This window comes from Cricetulus griseus, chromosome 3 (assembly GCF_003668045.3).
Source record: "Cricetulus griseus strain 17A/GY chromosome 3, alternate assembly CriGri-PICRH-1.0, whole genome shotgun sequence".
NCBI classification, from domain to species: domain Eukaryota; kingdom Metazoa; phylum Chordata; class Mammalia; order Rodentia; family Cricetidae; genus Cricetulus; species Cricetulus griseus.
In genome coordinates this window covers 135,733,530-135,757,386 of record NC_048596.1, presented here as the reverse complement: position 1 = coordinate 135,757,386, position 23,857 = coordinate 135,733,530, and the positions used below count along the sequence as shown (strand labels likewise).

General features: G+C 34.9%; 1 long non-coding RNA gene across 2 annotated transcripts in view; it reads right to left on the bottom strand.

Moving 5' to 3' along the window:
- LOC113834799 overlaps positions 1-23,465 on the bottom strand; it is a 44,290-nt gene extending 20,825 nt beyond the window's left edge. The window contains exons 1-3 of one of the 2 annotated variants that reach the window (XR_004769174.1): positions 23,406-23,465; positions 21,511-21,634; positions 7,532-7,645 (exon numbers count right to left, since the gene is read on the bottom strand). This is a non-coding gene — a long non-coding RNA (uncharacterized LOC113834799). Of the gene's footprint in view, positions 1-7,531; positions 7,646-13,653; positions 13,834-20,920; positions 21,491-21,510; positions 21,635-23,405 lie in introns of those variants that run through there. The other variant, XR_004769175.1, reaches the window with a different exon arrangement.
- Positions 23,466-23,857: the final 392 nt, after the last annotated feature.

Below are 23,857 nucleotides of genomic sequence, written 5' to 3'. Positions count from 1 at the left end.
TGAAAATTTCCTAAGGGTTCAGGAAGTAGAAAAGAGTAACAGGAGTCCTGTTCTCAAATAAACAACTGAAGAATATACTTCTGAATATTTGAGGTACATGGATGCCAGCTGGAGTTTCATGTGGACTGTAGACAAATAAGTGTCTGTAGGAATGCTCAAAAGAGTAAAACATTTTCTTTCATATGAGGTAAAACAAAGAATACTGGAAAAATATAACTTAACCAGATGAGATACAGATACACATGCATGCAGGCTCTAAATGAGGAATACACAAATGCTGAAGCATTCAGCAGTTTTGTTTAATTACATATGATTAAATATATGCCACTAAATACTAATTAACAATAGGTCATGTGTAAGTTTTTCTGTAATTCCAGATATTTCAGTGTTGAATAATCTTTGATGATCATTACCACAAACACTTGAACTTACTGCTTCATGACTCCATCTGGTTCCAGCTTTGGGGATGCCAGATGCTGCTCTGCATTATTGCTCTAAATATGGCTCTTAATCTTTTGATCTCCCTACCTATAAATAATACTAACTGAAGTTTGCATATATTTTATTTATTCTAATCTAACAAAACATTATATATATATATATATATATATATATATATATATATATATATATCTTATTTAATTGTCAACCTCACACAGTTTTTGCTATAGTTCTTTTAAGAATTATCTGAAGTATCTCTCAGGGCTGAAAGTCATCATGAGAGACAGTTCTCTGTAAACACATCAGGACCCATGTTTCCTCTGCAGCTGCTTATTGATACTTACGTCACTGATATGGCTTCCCAGGTAGAAATCAGCCATACATGTATGAAGCATACTTGTCACCAAGGAGAGAAAACTGTTATTCTGTGATTTCTAAACTCACTTCAATTGTTTTGGTGACCGCAACTTAGTGCTATATTGCACTACAATCTCTATTGTCCATGCCTCTACCACGACACTCCTATTCTCTTACAAAGACAAACAAAAGGGCTGAAATTCTACTCAGTAATAAAATGATAATGTGTGCAAATTACCTTCAATTTATTGTCTCTTTCTCAAGAGGGAAATGATGACCATGCCAACTTTGAGGCTGGCAAAAATGCTGCTTACTAGACGCACTGTCACATGGTGGGAATGATGTAACAAGGCTTTAAATATAAGAGAGGCACACATCTGGACATCTTTTCTCTCTCATGCCTATCTGAACGGACAAGCATGTATTTGGTGTAAACCTGGTCGGTGGCTAAGTTGAGAAGTACTTTCCTAATAAACCATCTGTTATCAATCTAGTTCTGACTCCATTTGTTCCACTTAGATGGTGTCAGGTCATGGGGGGAATGCTGACAACTCCCACTTGGGGGTTGGCATAGGTGACTCTGTCCATGCCCACTTACTGCTGTGCTCAGCATTTCTCCCTACATCTATCCTATACCAAGAACAAAATCCTTGTTCTTCCCAAAGAAAAGTACAGCTTTGGTGTTTTCATCTATACTTTGCTTCTACTCCCACAAAATGTTTTCATCAGAATGCCTTTTCCCAGGAGGTGCTATAGGTTTTATATAGGTGCACAGACTCAGGTCTCTGACTTCATAATCTCTGTCCTATATACACAAGACTATCAGCAAACCCATTTAACTTTTGATAAGCTTGCATAAAACAAGTTGTAGTGAATTAGTTATATGCCTGAAGATACTTCTGTGAAAAACAGATATTTGGAGAAATGCCAGTTGGAAAAGTAAAATATTCAGTCCACATTCAGCCATATCTAAAAGACTGGATTTGCCCTTATTCAGTAAAATGAAATCCTTTTTTATTAGACTGCAAAATTCCAGTGACCAAAAACTATAAAATATCTTACTATTCTAATTTAAAGTTCGATTGGATCTACATAAATGATTCTTGAATAGTTATTTCTGCAAATAAGTTTGGTAGGGACTCAAGAAATAAACCTGAAAAAAATAGAAACAAAAAGGATGATAAAATGATCAGGATTCTCTTATTTTATATTTACCTCCATAAAAGATATGATGCATATAAATACATTTGAATGTATTGAAATGCAATTAAAAATGCTTAGGGAGTACTCCCACCAGTACACGAAGTTGTTTGTAAGGGGGAGGCTCCCAAGACTCTACTACAAGATTTGGTTTCTTCCAAGAAGGGAAATGTAAATCCCCTTTGCAGATATAACTGAATCTTAGATCTCCATCAATGAGAATTTGACTTGGAAATGTTAAACTGTATATCTGAGGACTAGATTTCAGAGACCATGATGTTGGTAGAAGAGACACTAAGAGAGGAAAGTGATAAAAGTCCAACCCATTATGGTGATTAAATGATACACATTGGAAGATATTAAAGATGTACCAGTGGCCTTACATCTTGTCAATAACTTTTATCATCCTAATATATCATCCAAGGCTTGCCTAACTGGAAAAAAAAATCCATGCCTCATAAAGAAAAACAGCAAAAGTCATCTAAGTATGTATCTATGATGAGAAAAGACTCAAAAAACCAGGTCAGGTATACAGCTGGAATTTCATAATATTAAATTGAAGTTCTAATTCTAATTCTAAATTCTAATTCTAAATTCTAAATCTAATTCTAAATTCTAATACCTAGATTCCTAAAATGTAGAGTGCTTTCCCAAGAGTTACAAGTAGAAAGCATTTCACAGGACATTTAGAACACTGTGCTTGGTGACATTTTTGGAGAAAATGAGCATTAGGTGTTTCTTTGGCAAGAATTAAAAGCTACTTATAGGTGGAAAGAGTATCATGTGATTTCCATAGAAATAGTAAGACATGTACAAATGCATGTAGTTAAAATATGGTGAGTATATTATGCCATGTTTGTTTGATGTCCCTGGGAGGCTTGCTCTTTTCTGAGAGATGACAGAGGGGGGTTATATCTGGCAATAAAATTTTTAATGCACAAAAACATAAAAAAATTCATTGAGTTTTAAACACCTGAAACTTATAGTGAAATATAAAGGGAAGAAAGACACTAAAATTACAATACAAGCAGGTAGTTGTGGTGTCTGTGTTTTCAGAGAAAGCTTCTCAGGAGAAGTCAGAGAAGGATGTCCTGAGTTCCTGAGTTGAGACCATCATGAACAGGATGATGAGGTCATGTGTCAATGTCATAGAAGAAAAAAGAACATGTCTAAGAATATATATATATATATATATATATATATATATATATATATGCTTAAAGAGTAACTCATTCTATGTGATCAGGAAGATCAAAATGAATGAAGATTAAAATATCAAATTAATAGATAAATTATATTAATATTATTACAAATCAATATTCACAAGTAATGTACATATTGGAAGAAGTGGGCCTTCAGGTTCCATCATGTGCCATTCCTTTGTCCTAATTATCAACTTAACTATAAAATATATACAAAACCAGGGTAAATCTGGTATACACAAAATTATACTAAAAATGGTAACAAAATCACTGAATTCCAATTACATGGCTTGTTTGAAAAACATACTGAAATGTACAATGTGCCACACATACCCACACACAAATACAAATTTTGGGGGGATAAGTTTTTAGGTAAAAATTAATATAATCATTATCATTTAACTCATCTAACAAATGCCAAAAAGCATATATGTGAAAGGATTCTCTACAGCTTTAGAACATGTGGATACCACAGGAATACGGTGAAATGAGGGATCAGGAAGATAGACACAAGGGAAGAATGCAGAATGAAAGCAAGAAAAGAGATTCCAGAAGAGAGAGCCATTATACATTTAAGGAGAAATCTGGAACTAGGGAAATGTCCCGCGGTCCACAAGGATGATCCCAAAACTAATCTAAGCAAGAGTTGAGAGGCTACATTAAAAGTTCTTCCTGTATAATGAGACTGATGACTACCTTAAATGCAATCCTAGAGTCTTCAAACAGTTGCTGATAGAAGCAGAAGCAGAGATCCACAGCTAAACACTGAGACAAATTCCTGGATTCCCGTTGTAAAGAGAGAGGAGTGATGAGCAAAGTGGCCAAAACCATGCTGGGCAAACTCACAGAAAAAGATGACCTGAACAAATGGGAGATCATGGACTCCAGACTGAAAGCTGGGGAACCAACATAAAACCGAACCTGGGTCCCTGAAATTGGGTGTCAATAGGGGTACTTGGGCAGTCTATGGGCATGCTGGCAGTGGAAACCAGATTTATCCCTAGTGCATGAACAGGAATTGTTGGAACACATTCCCTATGGAGCAATGCCCTCTCTGCCTAGATACAGGGGGGAGGGAGGGCCTCTGTGCTGTCCCAAATTTTATGACAGATTTTATAATCCCCAAGGGGAGGCTGCACCCTCCCTGAGGAGTGGATGGGGTTGTGATGGACACATGTTGGGGGAGAATGGGAGGATAGCAGGAAGACAGAACTGGGATTAGTATGTAAAACAAGATTGCTTTCAAGTTAAATAAAAATAATTTTAAAAAGAAAAGAAAAGCAAATGGTCAGGAGAAACACCTTTCAAAGTGTTGACAAGGGAGTCCAGGAGACTACTAAGAATATAGTCCATTTCTACTGCTGTTGGTTGCTTCCAAGAAGTGGAAGTTAGATCCCAATGCTGAAATGCTGAATTTTGTTAAGGATCTATAGATATTGGAACAGGAACTACATAAAAACCTGAGACCTGCAGATTAGCTTTCAGGAAGCAGGAAGGCATTAGGAAATATGTTAAAAAACAGAGGTATTCAATTTTCAAATTAGTTACTATACCTTTGTATACTATGACCAGCATGGTTAGATTTCATTAAAGGTAGACTACAGACTCATATATCTTATCAATAACTAATATTTACATAATTACACTCAAGTCTTGCTAATAAAGAGGTAAATCATGCTTAATATTTTAAATCACAAAACATCAAAGGGCTAGTGAGAAAGTCTAATTAGAGACCATTACCAGCACATTCATTAAACATTATATCAAACTGCATTGTCATTTTTGCATTTACATCCACAGAATATTGTAGAGCACATGAAAACAAATGGACTTGGCAGGGTATGTACATATGTGTGTTTGTATGTGTATATGTTACAATAATGACCAATTAGGAGTTAATGAATTTGTAAGTGGCTGTGAGTGCTCAGTAAGAGTTTTAGAAAAAAATGATGTGGCTATTATAAAAATACCCTTGTCTTGTATTAAACTCTAATATTTTTTTGTAATAGAAAATAATGTGGCAAAGAGAATTAGAAAATAAAGTTTGAGAAGAAGTGGTGATTAATGAAATTTGGGGTTAAAATTTATATAATTGTATGTAAACATCTTAATTAGGAAAAACCCAAGAAGAAGAAACTCAGCAGTTCAGGTCTTGTATAGAACTGGAAATATATGAATTTATATAAGGAAATTCTGAGGATAGTAAAAGGTTCTGTACTTTCCCAAATGTCATAAAGAATGGTGCAAACAGATACCACTTTGCATAACATGTACTGGACATTGACCTCCGCATAGTTACTGGAGAAAATGAGCACTATGTGTTTCAATGGCAAAAAAAAAAAAAAAAACCCAAAACATAAACATCGTCTTCCTGGAAATAACATCACATAGGGGATGGGCGTTGGTGGCACACGCCTTTAATCCCAGCACTCAAGAGGCAGAGGCAGGTGGATCTCTGTGAGTTAGAGGCCATCTTGGACTACAGAGCAAGTGCCAGGATGGGCTCCAAAGCCACACAGAGGAACACTGTCTTGAAAAACAAACAAAAAACAACAACAACAAAAACAAAAAAGGAATAACATCACATGATTTTACAGAAATATTAAGAACCAGACACAATGTGGTCATCAGACATGCCTATGAATAAAACATAAAAATGAAATGTGACATGCAAAAAATAGTAGCTGACATTTTTGCAATTTGCTGTCTCCACTCTGCCGTGTCATCTCTCTTCAACTCTGCTCTGCCCTGTTCTTCCATTTCTCTCTCCCAACTCTCACTGTCCTGCCTGGTAACAAAACTCTATGGTTAATATACCCTACAGATCATGTTCCATGGTGCAAGTTTTCGTCTCACGGTTTCTTTCTCAATTTTTCTAATTTTAAAACTTTTACAAAAGAACAACATTTTTGATGAGGAATCCCTGGAAGGCACTTCCCGTGGTCTCTTCCATTGCACCAGGAGACAGAGGGACCCGTCTCTCAGAACCAAAAACTTACTCATCTGCCACTTCGCTGCAATCCTGTCAGATGCTATCAGCAAGAATTCAAATGTCCTGCAGCCCACAACCATGGGGAACCTTGGGAGTGGCTGTCCATGCAGCCTCTGACAAGTCTCTGTTATTCTTTAATCATTAACTCAAGTAAAATATTTTCTTTCTCAAGAATTCTGATACTTTTGATGACTGGTAGTATTGCCAGCTTAAAACAAATCGGATTTTAGGAACAGGTATTTTAAGGTCTATCTATGTGATAATAGGAAAGTATAAGGTCGGGGAATGTAAGTTCCAAAGGTCTGAAAACGGAAAGGTCTACACAAGCTGGTTAAATGCAAGTTATGAAGGTCTGGAATGGAAGGCCTAACATAGTAAAGTTAGATATATAAATTAAAATTATGAAGGCCTAAGAATAAATGTCTTAACTAATGATAAAGTGGTTTGAGTCTTTAAAAATAATATGTTCCAGATTTCTCGTTTCTCATGCTACTGTTCTAGTCAATAAAGATCTAAAATACGACTGTACGACCATCAGTACAATGTCAAGATTAAGATGCTTTTCATTGTCTTAAATAATATCTGTAATTTTAAAAAGTCAATGCTTTCAGCCAAGTCAAATCTAACATAAATATCCTGCTAATATATCTTGTACTTATGTTCTCACAAACTCTAAGGACTCCTATAAGTTCCAGGAAGCTGAACTGAACCCACCCAAACAGGTCAGATTCAATCCAGATATTATTCAATCTTTCCCTGGTCCTGATTCCCATCCTTCATCTTGGGACTCCTCGGGAACCACTCACTCATCTTAAATCCTCCTCTCAAGTATCAGGATCTAAGAAAAAAATTCCTAAAAATAAATTGTCCTTTGCTCTGCAAACATCTTGCCATGTCTAAGTGGCAGAGTTCCTCAGCAGGAAGCAGTCTTAAGAACTCTATGTCCTTAATCCCTAACCTGCCATGTCTAACACACTACCGTTTTGATAATAAGTGAAGGTGGGAATGAAAGATTAAGGCATTACAATTGGCCTGTCCCTGTTACCTGGCAAAATCCACTCAGGAATTTCCCTCTTCAGCCCAGAGTTCCATGGGAACTAAGTCTAAAGACGCTGTTAAGGACCCCTTTGAAAGTCAGACCCCTGCCCACTTACTCTCTCTCTTTTGCTCTTTGCTTTCTCTTCTCTCTCTTACTCACTTGTCTCTCTTGCTCACCTGCCCTCTCTCTCTTCCTTACTCTTTTGCTTTGATCTCTTGCTGTCACCCTCTTTAAAAAACTCCACAGTTAATGAAATAATTAGTAATCGAATATGAAAAATACAAACAAATCAAGACTTACAATACCACAGGGTAGATATGGTGAGTATGTCTTCAATGAAGCCTTCTCAGAAGTTGCGGAGAATTATTTCATCCATGCCTGAGTCTGAGATTACCATGAGCAGGCTTGTGAGACCTTCCATCAGGATCATGCAATAAGAGGGCAAAATTTAAGAGTACATAGTTAGAAACAGTAAAACCTATACATGTAAACAAAGAATCATTTTGACATGATTAGTAGAATCTACATAAGAAACAGAAAGTCCCAAATTGCTAGACAAGTAGTATCAATATTATGAATGCAGTATTCACAAGCAATGTAGAGTTTATGTACAGTGGGCCTACAGAACTCCATGTGTGTTGTTATTTGACCTAATGAATAATTATTATAACATTTGTACAGGATCATGAGTAATCCAGTATCAAAGAAACTGTGCTGAAAAATAAGAAAAATAAGAACAAACAAGATAGGAGCATTCCCCTCACACTTACTGAAATGTAACAATACACACACACCCTCACGCACACACACATACTTGTATAATTACAAAATCATACCAGATAAATAAATCACTCAAAATTATCATTTACTAATAATCGCTTAACTCACCTTATAAATTACCAAAAGATATACCAGGTAAAATATTTCTCAAATATAACATAAATGGATAATACAGTAAAATTAGATTTTTGTCTTATATAACATATATTGATTGTTTTGTTTATGTATTTGGGAGTGTGTGTTTTTCCATGATTGAGAGAGAGACAGACAGTTAGAGAGAGGGAGAGAGAGAGAGAGACAGAGAGAAGAGAGAGGGAATATGAGAGTAAAGTAACAAACAATTAAAAAGAGACCATAAAACGAGGGGTAAATGAGAGGATTTGGAAGGAAGAAAGGAAATATTAAACTCAAGCAATCATACTATACTGTTAATTTTAAAAACATATTTAAATAAAATTAAACAGATCATACATACATCGAGATATTTAAATTTAAAATTTATGCAAAGACCATTTGGCTAAAAATTAATCTCTGAAGCATTAATAAAAACAATAATTTGTAAGTTGCACAGTTATAGATTATATTGAAAAGGAGATGAAGTTCTTTTTGTGCTCTCAATAGATGGGTGACCTTGGTGTATCCACAGGCTCTTACCCTGGCAATAATGCTGAAGAAAAGAAAATTTCCTTTGGGTCCGGGCAGTAGGAGAATTAAACATGCAAGCCTGGGATCAGATTATGAAGTAAAGAAAGATGTCTGATAATTTGAGGTACAGTGTTACTGGCCTGAGTTTAATGTAAACTTTAGACAACACTCTGGAGAGTGTACATTCAGGACTTGGTTAGAGACTAGAACCAGCTGAGAGCTGGAATCCAACCCTGTGTGAGGAGACTTATGTGAGTGGCCATTGCCTCTGACTGGCTGTGTACTATAATATAGAGAATAGCTTTGGATCAATAGAGAGAGTGAGAGATGCTAAACCTAGTAATGGAAATCAAAACACAGCAGTAACTAGGGCGATTTCCATTAAAAGCTGCTGTTTCATCTACCTGTCAACCTCTCTCTCTGTTGCAGTAGATTCAGAAAAATTGAAACGAAAACATCTTGTTAAAATGTTATTTAATGTGTAACTCCTTTTATAAAAGTGCAAAAGCCTGCAAAGTTAAACATAGTCAATATAATTCTTTTTTATTTTATTTTATTAGTTCTAGTTAGGGAACAAGCTTATTTCAAGTCCCTTCTCCCTCTCCCTACCCTCACCCCCAAACTTCCTCCCTCACCCCCAGCCCACCCCCCACCTGTAACTTGCTTTTGTCTCTCAACATTATTCTTATTATATGTAACTGCATTTCATTAATTTTTTGTACTGTACTTCATTATATTATACTGTACTTTAAATGAATAGATGGAGATTTTCATATAAAAATGTTATTTAATGTGTGATACAATTGCATATAACAAAAGAGAAAACCACCCAGTGGACCCTCGAAGCTGAGCATGTATTAATTGTAGCAATTGGCTACAGCCCAGAGGCTTTCAAATTCATGTGGGACATTCTGATTTCGTCAGATCCTTTGCAACCTGCCTGTGTCAGTTTACCCCAGTGTTTGATTACTGCATGAGCCATTGCCTTGATTAGAACTTTATGTATGTCTCATTGCCCTACAAAGACATACTGGTATTAAAGAAAGAAATGGTGGTTTCACTCCAGTTAACCGATATACCCAGTGAGAATGGATTGTCCTAAAGTGTCATGATGGTAATTGAATGATTTAAGTGTGTATTAAAAAATAATTTAAATTCTAAACACACACACACACACAGCATTCTCTCCAATTTTCTACCTCTGTGTCTCTCTCTTTCTCTCTCTCTGCCTCTCTCTATGTCACTCTGTTTGTGTGTGTGTGTGTGTGTGTGTGTGTGTGTGTGTGTGTGTGTGTGTGTGTGTTTATGCATGTGCAGGTTTGACATGAGATAGGCACATATGTTCATGGAAATGACAGCCAGAGGATAAACTTTTCTATTGCTCCTGTGGTACATTTATTTCTTAAAAATATTTACTCAATATAAAAGTATAACTATTGTGTGTTTCCAAAGATCCATTCTCCATAGCCTAACCTGAAATCCTCCCTCAAACCTGCTATTACTATCTTATACTCACACTGAAAAATCTCCTCCTTCTTTGTATGTATGTGTGCATGCAAGTGATGTGTGTATCTCTGTGTTTTCTCTCTTTCCCTCCATCCTTCTCTCTCTCTCTCTCTCTCTCTCTCTCTCTCTCTCTCTCTCTCTCTCTCTCTCTCTCTCATCTATCAATCTCTCTCTCTCTCTCTCTCTCTCTCTCTCATCTATCAATCTGTGTGTGTGTGTGTGTGTGTGTGTGTGTGTGTGTGCAGTTCTGGTTTGTAGTAGGTAACATATGGAATACAAATTCTACTACTGATTCTGTGGTGCCTTTTATTCTAAAAAATACCCATGATTGTGGATGTCAGTGAGGAGACCTCGGCACACTATGGGGCTTCATTCTGTTAGTATATTGGTAATTTTCCCTGATGTAAGAAAGGATTATGGGAACCAGTCCCATGTGGAGGGATGCACTTTCAGCATGGACACATGGGGGAAGGCCTAGGCCTTGCCGAGGATGATAGGACATACTTTGGGAATCTGCCATGGATGGCCTTTCCATTTCTGGGGAGCATGGGGAGCATCAGGTGGAAGGCTGGTGGGGGGTGGTGTGGGAGGGGAGGGAAAGGAATCATAGATTGACAGGTGAAGCAGGCTTGTTTGAATTTGAAACAATAAAATAATTTACCTCTATATCCTCATCTAAAATTCCTCTACCATCCCTAATGACACAATTCTTTGTTAACTTTGAGTACTCTGACTTATCTTTGTGTGTGTGTGTGTGTGTGTGTGTGTGTGTGTGTGTGTCTGTGTGTGTGTGTGTGTGTGTCTGTGTGTGTGTGTGTGTTTGTGTCTGCATTATTGGTATGTGTATGCTTTTGTATACTTAAGTTTGTGTTCACGTTTGTGTGCCTACATGTGTTTTATATTGGGGACCTATAACTTTTCATTTCATTTTTAAGAATATATCTTAATTACAACAATTTCCTTTCTCTGTTCTCTTTCAAACCTTCTCATATAACACTATAAATATATCTTCAACTGTATGACAGATAGTCATTGTCTAGGTGACCAAGTGTTAGTGATATAACTTACAACAAACACTATTGTACATATCATGACCCCAAATCTATTATAACAACAAACAAACAGGTAAACATTTTTGTTGTAATCTCTAATATTTGTAAAAATGTATTTCATTTATTTGACTCTCTTCCAAAATAAAGAACTTAGAATCATTGTTCTTCTCAAGAAAAGTATAGTTTTCTTATATCCATCTACAGATTTCTTGAACTCCCACTCAAGAATTTAAGCAGATTCCCTTTGCAAACAAGGGACAATATATTTATTTATCTACATACATAAATAGAGTCCAATACCTTCATAATGTGTGGCCTATATACTCTTGTCTGTGTGGAAAGCCATTTTCACTTTTCACAGACTACATAAACAATTCATGGAAAATTAGTTAAGTGCACCAAATATTGTTTCTGGGAAACATAAATATTTGGAGAAATCCTGGAGAAAAATAGAATTATCGGCCATTGTTACCTTCACTGGCAGGCTGCTCTGCAACTTAATTAATAGAATCAAGAGATTTTATAGAACAGTGCATTATTCCACGGACCAAAATTTATAAAATATTTTAATATTGTAAATTTAAAGGGGACAATCAGAATGACACTAGTAATAATTGATTGGATAATTTTATAAAGCATATCTGTGAGGAATCAAAGGGTAATCTGAAGAGAAACAAAAACACTCAGGATTTTTTAAATGACAAGGGAATCATAATTTTATATTTACCCACAAATTAGTTATGATGTATTAATACATGTTAATAAATTTAACTAAAATGAAACACTTGGTGATATAACACACTCACCAGGGGAATGAATATGTATATATATATTGTAAAATACATCTAGAGAAAAGATGGAGAAAACTCATTTAGAGTTATTGGTAAAGGTAATCCCAGAAAGCACCATAAGAGAATAGAATAACACTACTGTATTTGGTTGGTTCTGAGAAGTAACACTTAATTCCCTACTACTGAGATCCCTGCATTTTGGAACAGAATCAATGAGAATTTGAACTTGAACTAAATCAAAGACAGATGTAAGAGAACTAATTTTCTGAGACCAGTAAGGTGTTAGGAAAACAGGTAAGGGGGAAGGGAATTGATGATGTATGTGTCCATCCCAGTTACTATGCGTTTGAATGGCAAGCATGGCAAGATATCATTAAAGACAAACTATTGCTCTTATACCTTGTCAGTAAATAGGAGTTACATAATGCTATAAAAGGCTTGCCTAACAAAGGAAAGTCATTCCTGGCAATGCAAAACAGCAAAGATATTTTGGCTAGTGAGCCCATGGAACACAGAACACCTTATCACTCCTTTCATTAAACATAAAAATCTAACTACATTATAAAAATAATCTTTATACTCACCCAATGTTTATGACCCAGGAACATTAGTGATAATCAGCATATTGTATTGGTGTGGATGTGTGTGTGTGTGTAATTAATGACAATAATAAAGTGGCCATGAATTTGAGAAAGAACTGAGAAGGACACAGGAAGATCAGGAGATTCATCAACATGTATATTGTGTAATCTTGCCTGATGTACTCAATTTATTTAAATATAAAGTAATAAATAGATAATAATTGGACTTAGAATGTATGATTTCAGCAGAAGAGTAGAATTTGGGGAAGAATTAGGATAAAAATGACCAAACCTCGTAGCACAAATAGATGAAAGCATGGTATTGATGAAGAAATATTAATCAAAGAGGAGATTAGTGATATTATTTATAATTGTAATAGTCACATATTATGTGGATAGTGGATGCAATGGTCATTCACGTCCCCGAATGTGTCGTTTCTCTGTCTTAATGATCAAAGTAGCTCTAAATTTTAAACACAACCACAATAAATCTGGTATCAATGTAATTGTTGTGAAAATGAGAAAAAAGGCATTCACATATCCTGTATTAAATCTTACTGTAATTTGCCCACAAAGGCACACACATGCTACTATAAATTGAAAACTATTTGAGATAACTCGAGGGGCAAAAATAGCATTTAAATGTTTTTACAAATTTCCAAAAGATATTCAATGTATAATGTTTCTCAAAAGTTCTAGGACAAGTGGATACCACAGGAAAATTGGATTTTCATTCACATAACACACATTGTAGAAGTTTATTTCTGTAATTTGCATATTTTGTTTGTGTGCCAGCTTCTGTGTGAGTGGTGTGTGTTTGTGTGTGTGTGTGTGTGTGTGTGTGTGTGTGTGTGTGTGTGTGTGTGTGTAAGAGTAATAAAAAGTAGCCATGGATTTCAAACTGAATAAGGAATATTATATGGTAGTATTAGGAGAGAAGAAATGAAAAGGGGAAAAGATGAAATCATGTTGTAACTTCAAAAACATAACAAAATATGCAAGTATGGAAAAATCAGATCAAAAGCAAACAGCAGTTATATATTAAATAACAATGAAAGATCATATACATTACAAATTAGTCTCTGAGGCACTATTAAATACAATTGCTTCTAAGTTCTGCAGCCACAGCAGTCACAGAATATAATAGATGAATGTCCTCTAGGTTCTCTTTGGTGGATGTGGCTACCATGGTGTGTTTCTACAGTCCCTCTTCTGCTATTACATGATGTTGAAGAAATATAATTTTCCTGGGGATCCAGACAAAAAAGGAAGAATAAGAGAGGACATGATATCAAATAATTACCTGAAAAATATACTTGAAAATTAAGAAGAGTATTTGGATGTGAGATTGACTTTTGCTGGTAACTTTTGACAAGAAAGTTTCTATAGCTATGCTCAAAATGCTGATATAATTCATTAATTTGATGTCGAGAAACAAATGTTGAAGACAATAAAACTCATCTAAAATGTTTAAGAAAAGGAGGAATTTTATCTAACAAGGGAAGCACAAACACCAAACTCAATACTAGATTGTCGAAACTGAAAAAATAAAACTTAAGAAAATTATACAGACTTACTAAAGGATATGTAGGGGGGTATGTGAGTTTGTTGGTGTGTGTGTGTGTGTGTGTGTGTGTGTGTGTGTGTGTGTGTGTGTGTGTATGCCCATACACATATATTGAAGTAACATCAATGCAAAAGAAGTCATCTATATGAAAGAGAACAAAGAGGGATGAATAGGAGGTTTAGCCAAAATTTAATGAGAATATTTTTAAATACATAAAAATTTTAAACAGAGATTAGACATACATTCCTACTATTTGTCTTTTCTTAGAAATACATAAAGGAAGGCCCATTCATCAAGAATAGGGCATCCATAGCAATGAATTAGATGCATTAAAATGCTACTTTTTGTGCCAGTGAATTTTGGAGTAAACAGATGGAATTCAGACACATGCATCCTCAAAAAACTCAAGAGAGCCATAGTGGTTACTTGGAAAAGCTGCAGACCTGTAATGATGTAATGTTTTTGGATGATAGAACTTAAAGTTGATATCTGATTGATGATTGCTATGTATTTGAAAGGTGGCAATAAGGTATGAAATGCTTGCTCATGGTAAGAAAAACAATAATAATATTTATATCTACTTACAAAATTGATTCAAAACTGTATATCTTGCCACATATGTGTTAGATAACTTCATTATGTTTTAGCAATTATAGAAACTGGCTCATATAAAGAACCATCCTTTTGGAAACTCATGCTATAAAAGGATAAGGCATATGAGGTTCCCAGTCTATGTGCAGACTTTATTTAAAGTTTAAAGTTCATTTTATTACAAAACAGAGCTTCAAATCAAAAGTTAAAAATTTTGAGGCTTGGAAACTGTAGCAAGATTAAATTCTTGAATCCAATAATTATGTGAATTACTAATATACTGATATACTTTAAAAATAAACATAAAGAATAAATTTTCAGAAAAATTCTAATTCATGAAATTATTTAATGTGCTTAGGACAATCTGTAACCTAGGTAAACACAAACCTAATTCACTGAAAGAAAAAAATTTGGAGGACAATACTAGTTTATAACTCCCATTATATACTAGTCACTATATGATGTTAAAGTTAAATGTAGAACAGGAACTCAAAATAAGTCTAAAGTAAAATTAATGTTTATTTAATGGAAAATAATTTTCAAAAATATCTCTAGATATTACAAATATCCTTGCAAAGCAAGACATCTCAAAATTCAACTACTACCCCTTCTCTTTGATTTTATGCAGACGCACCAGTGTAAACTGATTGTTAGCCTCATTATAGGGAAAATATAAATAGGGAATTAAGGCTTGCTGAACATCTGCTTCCCTTGTCTCCAAGGTTTGAAAGTACATGTATACTATTGGTTGAAAGTATTCCCACAACACAGACCAGCTCCATCTATGTAGGCCAGCGCTAAAGTCCTCCTCCCTTTTCTATAGAAGATGAATAACTCCATAATTCCCTAACCTGAAAGTGATTAATCCCCTTGCCAAGTAGATGATCTTACTGTTTACAGTCACATGCTAAATGTCAAAACTACAGAGAATCTAATAGTAATGTGTGGGCCCTCAGTATCTCCCAAACTGAAACATGAGAAATGGTGAACAAGAAACTTTGTACCTAAGCCTACAACCATACTGGTTTTGGACATGCACGGTATTTCACCTGGCCATGTCCTCCCTTTCTCTGATTCCAATTCTTCTTCTTTGTAAAAGCTAATTCCATTTTCCATAGCTTAATCATCCATGTTCCTGATTAAGGGATACTGAAATATACTTGGACATTAAAAATCACAGTTTGGGGTAACTTTTTGGCAAATTCAAGTAGAATCCTTTTGATCTTTGCTAGCAATCCTGAGCGCCTTCTTCATGGGGTGTTACAACAGAATCAAGGAAAATGATAGAGAAAGACAGGAAAAATGCAATTTGCTTTGGTCTCTGGCGCACATTGATGACAGGCAAAACAAGCCACTGTTGTTTGGAGGCTGAGCATTTATCTGTCTCCACAGGCCTTTATTCTGACTATTCACCAACAAGCTTCCATTTTTGTCTGGGCCTTCTAATTGTTATTGATGGCTGCCGATTGTAGCATTCTGTGGAAACTTCAATTTCCCTTTCACTGTTTCACCAAACACTGTGATTATATTCATGCCTTATATCACAATGGTGGACGTTAATTTCTATTACAGTATTCTTAAAAAATACTTGGATTAAATAAAGATGTGTTTTACTGCCCTGATCATGCAACATTCCAAACCAGCATGAAGTGTTAAATTACAAAGTCAGAACTGTTAAGAAATAATTTCAGGGATATTTTAGAAAAGCAATTATAATTCAATGGGGATGGAAAACTCAGAGCATACAGTGCCTTGTGGAAACAATATTGACCCACGTTTGAACGCAAATGAAAAACAAAATACATGGAAGCAAGCACAGAAATGTCTAGGACCAAAATTGAGAAGTGGAAGGAATAATGATCTCCTATCCCTAAACAATAAACAATACCAAGTTATTAACAACTACTACAGAAAAAAATGATATTTTACAAATGCAGTTTTACTGGGTAGCCAAACTACACCAATGACAGCACCATGCCTAGAAATTGATTGCCAATTCAAAATGAAATCAATTGTGTTTTGGAATGAATGCTATTTAGTGTTTCTTGCTAAAAAACCAATTAGTGAAAATTGAAACTTCATACAATATTGATAAAAACTAGACACACTTCTCATATCTTATGCTAAAGTACGAAGGCTGTAAAGGCACATATCTGACAAGTTGGTGTGTGAAACTCCTCTGGAAATGGGTCTCCTGGATGAACCTCACCATGGTAGTAGCACTTCATAAATTTCAGGAGATCTAACATTGTCCTAATAGGGAACTTATAACTGCATCTTTCATACCCCTGATATCAATAGGGACATCTTTGTATTATATGTGTTCTTTGAATCTTACGGTTACTCCCTTTTGTGTCATTCCCCTGTGTTATGAATTTGATAGTGTGTTTCTGTGGTTATGAGTCTCTTTGGAGGTAAAAATATATACTGTAGTATTCAAGATACATGATGAAAAATTGTGAAGCACAATTATCTGATTATTATAAAACTCTAGCAAAAATAACATCAAAATAAACACTCTGATTTCTGCTGTTGTAAATCATGTCAGGATGAATATGCAGGTAATCTTCTACATTCAAAATAGAGAAAATGGAAGCACTGAGTAGTTTTTATGAAGTGTAAACAAGTGAGAAAGGTGGTCAGTGATTACATCTGTCAATCCACATTTAACAACTATCAGCTACATATTTTCCTAATTCAAAATATGTGCATCACTTCATTATTCCAAATTGGATGGCTTTATGGGTAAATTGAGTGTGGGGTATACTTCATATACTTCAGGGACATTTTGTGATGTACAGTAACAACTTATGATCTACTGAGTAAGACTGAGAACAAGATTGTAGAATGATTGTGTAGTCCTTTCTACTCTGTGACTCTGTGTTTTCCCAGCTCAAATGGGCACGGATTATATCTTTACATACACTAGGATTTTCCTGTTTGTTTGGCAGAAGCTCTAAACTGGTGTTTAAATGTCATTTTAAAAAAAGACCTGTGTCTTCCTCTTAATGGACTTTATTTTAAGCAGTGGTAAAATGAGTGTTTGTCATGGAAGAAGAAAAGAGAAAAGGAGTTCTAAGGGAATGTGTTACATTCCTGGTGAGGAAACTCTCTAAGCTGTGTTTGTATGCTAAATAATCATATAGGCTACACTATCTTTCACTTTGAACCTAACCAATTAGCCTCTCAGGTATAAAGTTCATTTATGTACATGTGAAAGAAGATTCCACAAAATAAATCAACTTTAAACATTATTAAAGTGTTATTTTAGTTTCATACATTATCAGTGTGTGACTGGGAGAGTGTTTGAAATATACACACACAGAGAAATAGGCATACATACTTAATTTCATATTTTGAAATTCATTCAAACATGACTATGTTAATGTGAAAGACATTGCTTATAGTCCTTGGATTCTACAGAGTAAAATCCATGTTTTCCAGGAATTTTACCAATTTTCTTCAAGTGTCAGCTTTTGTTCATCTTATTAATTACCAAGATGTCACACTGTACTAAACGCCATACAAGTAACTTATTTTCTCTACAAAAACCAAGTGCTTTGATGGCTCAAATCCACACCTGTATTATACGTCATCCCACAATGTAATCTTGTTTAATTGTCTAGGGTGAGGAGAGTAATGAAAGCTGAGCTAGTCTGTACCTGCTCCCAAGCTCATGTTGTTACCTTTTTCATTTACTGACTATTTAGGAAAAATTCCCTTTTGAATATCAGTAATTATTTTAAAAATTGTACTACTACTTGATAGGCAAAGCCATTATTGTTTAACTTTCAAAATCATTTTGGGGGTTTTATTTGAGAATAAAATAACTGAAACTACAAAAGGAAAGAAATTTATAAATTCATATGCCAAACACAAACTGAAAAAAAATGAGTTAATAACTGAAGTAATCCCATCAAACATATAGAAAGTATGCCATATTTTGTATGGAATTAGCAGATCCTTAAAGACAGTATTTGTGTATATTGGTTAGTAACTAAGAATATCAACCCTTGTCATCTCCATCTCACATTGTCTTGGCAGGTTTCTTCAAAGCAGTTAGTGAGGAAAATAAATAGTACACATTTGTGGTTCTTAGATATCTGGTGTTCAAGACAAACAAGATAGTTACTATTTTTGAAAGGTTATAACCTCGTGTAAAGTGAAGCAGTCAATAATCAAATAATATTCCCAGGTCAAATAACTTTAGCAAATTCCAGAATATAACAATAGTTATAGTTCAATACTGATTTATTGTTATGGATCTACATAAATTCAAACAGGAGCTCATAAATCCATGAAACCTGCAGGAACCAGAAAGGTATTAGGAAATATTTCAAGGAAGAAATTAATCAATTTAATCAATTAATCAATTAATCAATTTAATTTTGGCACCTTTGAATTACAAAGACTACCATGGCTAGAATTCACTAAATGTGTACTACTGGCTCAGATATCTTTTAATAACTAATATCTCTATAATGTAATCTAAGTCCTCCTTAAAAGAGATGAATCCTGCCTAATATTGTAATTCATAAAAATAATTCACAGGACTCATGGTTCATGGCAGTTAGAGGCCCTTAAACCCATTTTAATAAAACATTAAAATATCTAACTGCATTACCCTTTTTGTTGGTTTTTCCACTGAATATTTGAGAGCTAGACACAACAAATGGATTCATTGGGTTATATTTATATATTGTCAATATGTAATTGTTATTATGTGTATAGATATAACAATAATAATTTATGAAGTGTTAATAAATTTCAGACTGGACTGATGTGTGCACAGTAAGAGTTTGAAAAATACTGAGGTGGATCTTATTTAAATGTGCAAGAATTGTATTACAGAGTTGTAATATTAACTAAAAGGTAAACAGTGTGACAAAGAGACTTGGAAAGTACAGTTTTCATAGGAGAGTAGAATGAGATAAGATAATTTGGATGAAAATGACCCAAGCTCTTGTAAATATATGAAAACAATATATTTATTTAGAAACATTAATCCACTTGTATTAAGGCTGGGCAAGGAAACCAGGTTCCTGGAAGACAGGCAGAGATTTAGAGACAGGCCTTGTTTCTTCCACCATGAGTCCCACAAGTAGATCAAGCTAGACAATGGTCAGACATATGTAGAAGGCCTAGGTCAGTCCTATTAAATGAGCACTAGCTCTCTGTGGAAAGGCTGTTTGTTCCCATGAGCCCAGGTTAATTGATTCTTTGAGTTATCTTGTTGTGACTTTGACTCTCCAGACTTGTACAATCCTTCCTCCCTCTCTTCAACAGGATTACCAAGCCTTGTCGAACATTAATACAAGCAGAGGTTCTTAGTCTTACTGCAATTTGATATGCCAATTTTGTTGATACCCAATGGAGGCCTATCACTTTCAGAAGAGAAACAGAGGAGTGGATTGGAATGGAATGGGGGAAGTAGAGGAGAAGATGAAGCAAAATTATATTTGGGAGGTAAAATAGATGAAAACAATTAATTAATAATAGGAAATACAAATTAATACTAAAACAATACTTGTACGTGAAGCATGACAGATAATCTGGATTGTGAAGTTGATTTGATTGATGAACACCCAGGATTGAAGGGCAAGGCACTCTGGGTGTATATGTGCAGATGTACAAAGAAAGGATGGTCCTCTGATTAGTTGTTCCATCTATGAATGATTTAAAATTGGAGTAGCAGTAAACTGTGGAAAGAGGGATTTCATTACAGAAGGGGGTTTCCAAGGGAAAACCTGTGGAGGGAAAATCTTGGATCTAACCCATTGTGGTCACTCTCTTCTGTTTCCTGTTTGTCATGAGGTGAACTTCTGTGTTTTATAATGTCCTGCCATAATGGAACACTGCATTACCAGAGAACAAGAAACAATGCACCAAGTTAGCTGTTCATGGTACCCTCTGCAGTCACAAGCTAAGACAAATATTCCTTTGAATCATTGGTCACAGTAATGAAAAGTCTCAATAACACGGTGTGAGTTAGTGACTAATGATGCATTCCAACAAAACTACATTTGTAAAAATATGCTATGGAGGATTTGACCCTTAGCAGCTTGAAACTTAATAAATATAAGAGGATATTTTTCTTTCACAACTCTTTGTGGACTTACTGTATAACAAACACACTTTTCAATAATGTAAAAGGGAGGAAAAATTCCCAGACTTACAGAAGAAATACTGGACTTCCATAAATGTCAGTAAGCATGGTGGAAATCTGTGTTCCATGAAGTATGTATGACATGACTGCTTCATGCTTCACAAGGAAGTGCAATGCAATTAATCGAACTTCTTAACTCTTTTAGCAATGAACTCACAAATAAATTACATGTTAACTTCAGAAAATTAAAGATTCATCTGAGAAGAAAAAAAGACTCAACAAATCAGTTCAGGAGTAGAACTGTAATTTCATAAATTTAAATGGAAGAAAATACCTAAAGTCCTAAACCTTCAGTATTTTCCCAAAAGATAAACAGGAAATGATTCAAGTTTATGCCATTTCACAGAGCGTTCACTGGATATTGTCCTCAGAGCAATTACTGGAGAAATGGACAGGTGGTGCTTGTATGCTTTAAAAACATTAACTATGTCTACATGTGAGAATATCCTGTGACTTCTAAAGAAATACTAAGACATACACATAATATAAGGATTTTAAAGTATGGCAAGCACACATGCTAACATATGAAATAAAATATAAATGGAATTTTACATACAAAAATCACTCATAGAATAGGAAAAATCCCAAGATTTACATTACCACTAGGTAGTTGTTATGACTGTATCTTCAGCAAGAACTTCTTGTCAGTTGGGGAGAACCTCTCCCTTCCTTGCCTGAGTCTGAGATAATCTTGAACAGGCTAATAAGACTAAAATTCAGGGACCTTAAATCAAACAGAAATGTTTAAGCATAAATAGTCAGAATCTGCAAATCAATACAGTGCTACATGCTTGCCATTCTTTAGTTGTAATGGCCAAAATTGTTTAAAATATTTACAGAACCACAATAAATCCTGTATTGATAACATTGTCTAAAAAATAAAAACAAGATAGCAGCATTCATTTCACTTCCAATATCTTAAAATTAACCTCTGAAGTATTAATAAATATAATACTTTCTAAGATGTACAGCCAAAGTTTTTATTGCAAAGGAGATAAATTTCCTATATGCACCCTCTAGTTGGGGCTACTTGGTGTGTTTCTATGGGCTCCTAATCTGCCACATGATGCTGGAGAAAAGAAAATTTCCTAAGTGTTCAGGAAGTAGAAAAGTATAACAGGAGTCCTGATATCAACTAAAAAAACTGAAGAATATACTTCTGAAAGTCTGAGGTACATGGATGCCAGCTGGAGTTTCATGTGAACTTTAGACAAGTAAGTGTCTATAGGAATGCTCTAAAGACTAAATAATTTTCTTCCATATGAGCTAAAGCAAAGAACACTTGAGAAAATGTAACTAATTCAAGAGTTTTAAAAAGAAATACTTTAACATGTTAACCACACACAAAAATGGATAATGGGCCGCCCAGTAAACATATAAAATTATATTACACAAACAAAGCAGGGTATAATTCATTACTTAGAATGATATATGCAAAGAGTTATAATTTCAGATGTGTAACATCAACTTATAGTTAAAAAAGGCCATGAAATTAAAGGCCAGTAAGGAGGTATGAATAAGAGGATTTATAAGAAGAAAAAATAGGAATGAATTAAGTAATCACATTATAAACTCAAAACTTAATAATTTTTAATAAAAAATATATATTGTACCTTGACATGCATTCCTCTTATTTATTTTGCTAGAGAGACTCAGGAAAAAAAATGTCCATTCAATCAGTACAGGTCATCCATAAAATTAAAAGAAAATTTCTCGAAATTTCTGCTTGGTGGACCAGGAAGATATTTGGTTTACAGATTGAATTGAAGCACACATGGTACCAAAAACCTCAAACCAGCAAAGGGAATAACTTTTGACAGCTGCCCAGGTATATGTTCCCTTCTCTGCTTGTCAGCAGCTCCACTGAATAAACACCACTCGCATAATAATTATTTTTGATGTACATATATAAGGCACTTTTAAGAACCTTTTCCAACTTGGAATTAATGAGCTTCTTTAATAGTGTAAGTGAAATTGGGGCCCCTAGTCCAGGAAATATCCCTTCTAAAGGAAATTCATGAATTCTCAGGAAACAGATTCCCAACAGAGAAAAAGTACTAAGCTGGGTTATTTAAGGAAAGACCATGGGGACAGAATGACCACAAACAACACTTGCCTATCCAATTATTATTAACTCACCTCATATTGAGAATTAGGCAAGGAAATAAGAAGACTGTGTGAGTCTTGGTATAATGTGATGTCTGAATGAAGTAATCCATTAAAATGGTAGCAGGTGTGTAGAAACTATAGGTAGTATTTTGTAATGTTAATTCGTCATTTTCAAACATATAATTCAACAAACACTTCAATTGTAATTACAATTAATAAAAGCCATTAATAAAATATGACATGAATTACCCTTTTTATTTTATTTTATTTCCTTTTTTTCAGATTTTTCTTTTGAATTAGAAACAGGATTGTTTTACATGACAATCCCAGTTCTCTTCTCTCTCCTGTTTTCCCCTACCAACTCCCATAAATAAAACCCTACTTACCATCACATATCCTTTCTGTTCTTCCAGGATGGTAAGGCCTTCCATATGGTGTTATCAGAGTCTATCATATCCTTTGTGATTGGGCCTAGGCCCACCCCCATGTGTCTTGACTCAGGGAGTATTCCTCTAAGTAGAATGGGCTCTCAAAGTTCACACCTATGCTAGGGATAAGTACTGAACTACTACAGGAGTTTCCGAGGTTTCCTCACTGAAACCCATGATCCTGGGGTCTGGCTCAGTCCCATGCTGTTATCCCAGCTATCATTCTGGGGAGCAAGAGTTCCCCTATGTTCAGGTCAGCTGTTTCTTTGGGTTTCACCAGCCTGGTCTGGACCCCTTTGCTCTTCACTCGTCCTTCTCTGCATCTGGGTTCCATTTCAGTTCAGTGATTAGTTTTTGGTGTCTGCTTCTACATCCACCAGCTGCAGGATGGGGGCTATAGGGTGGCATAT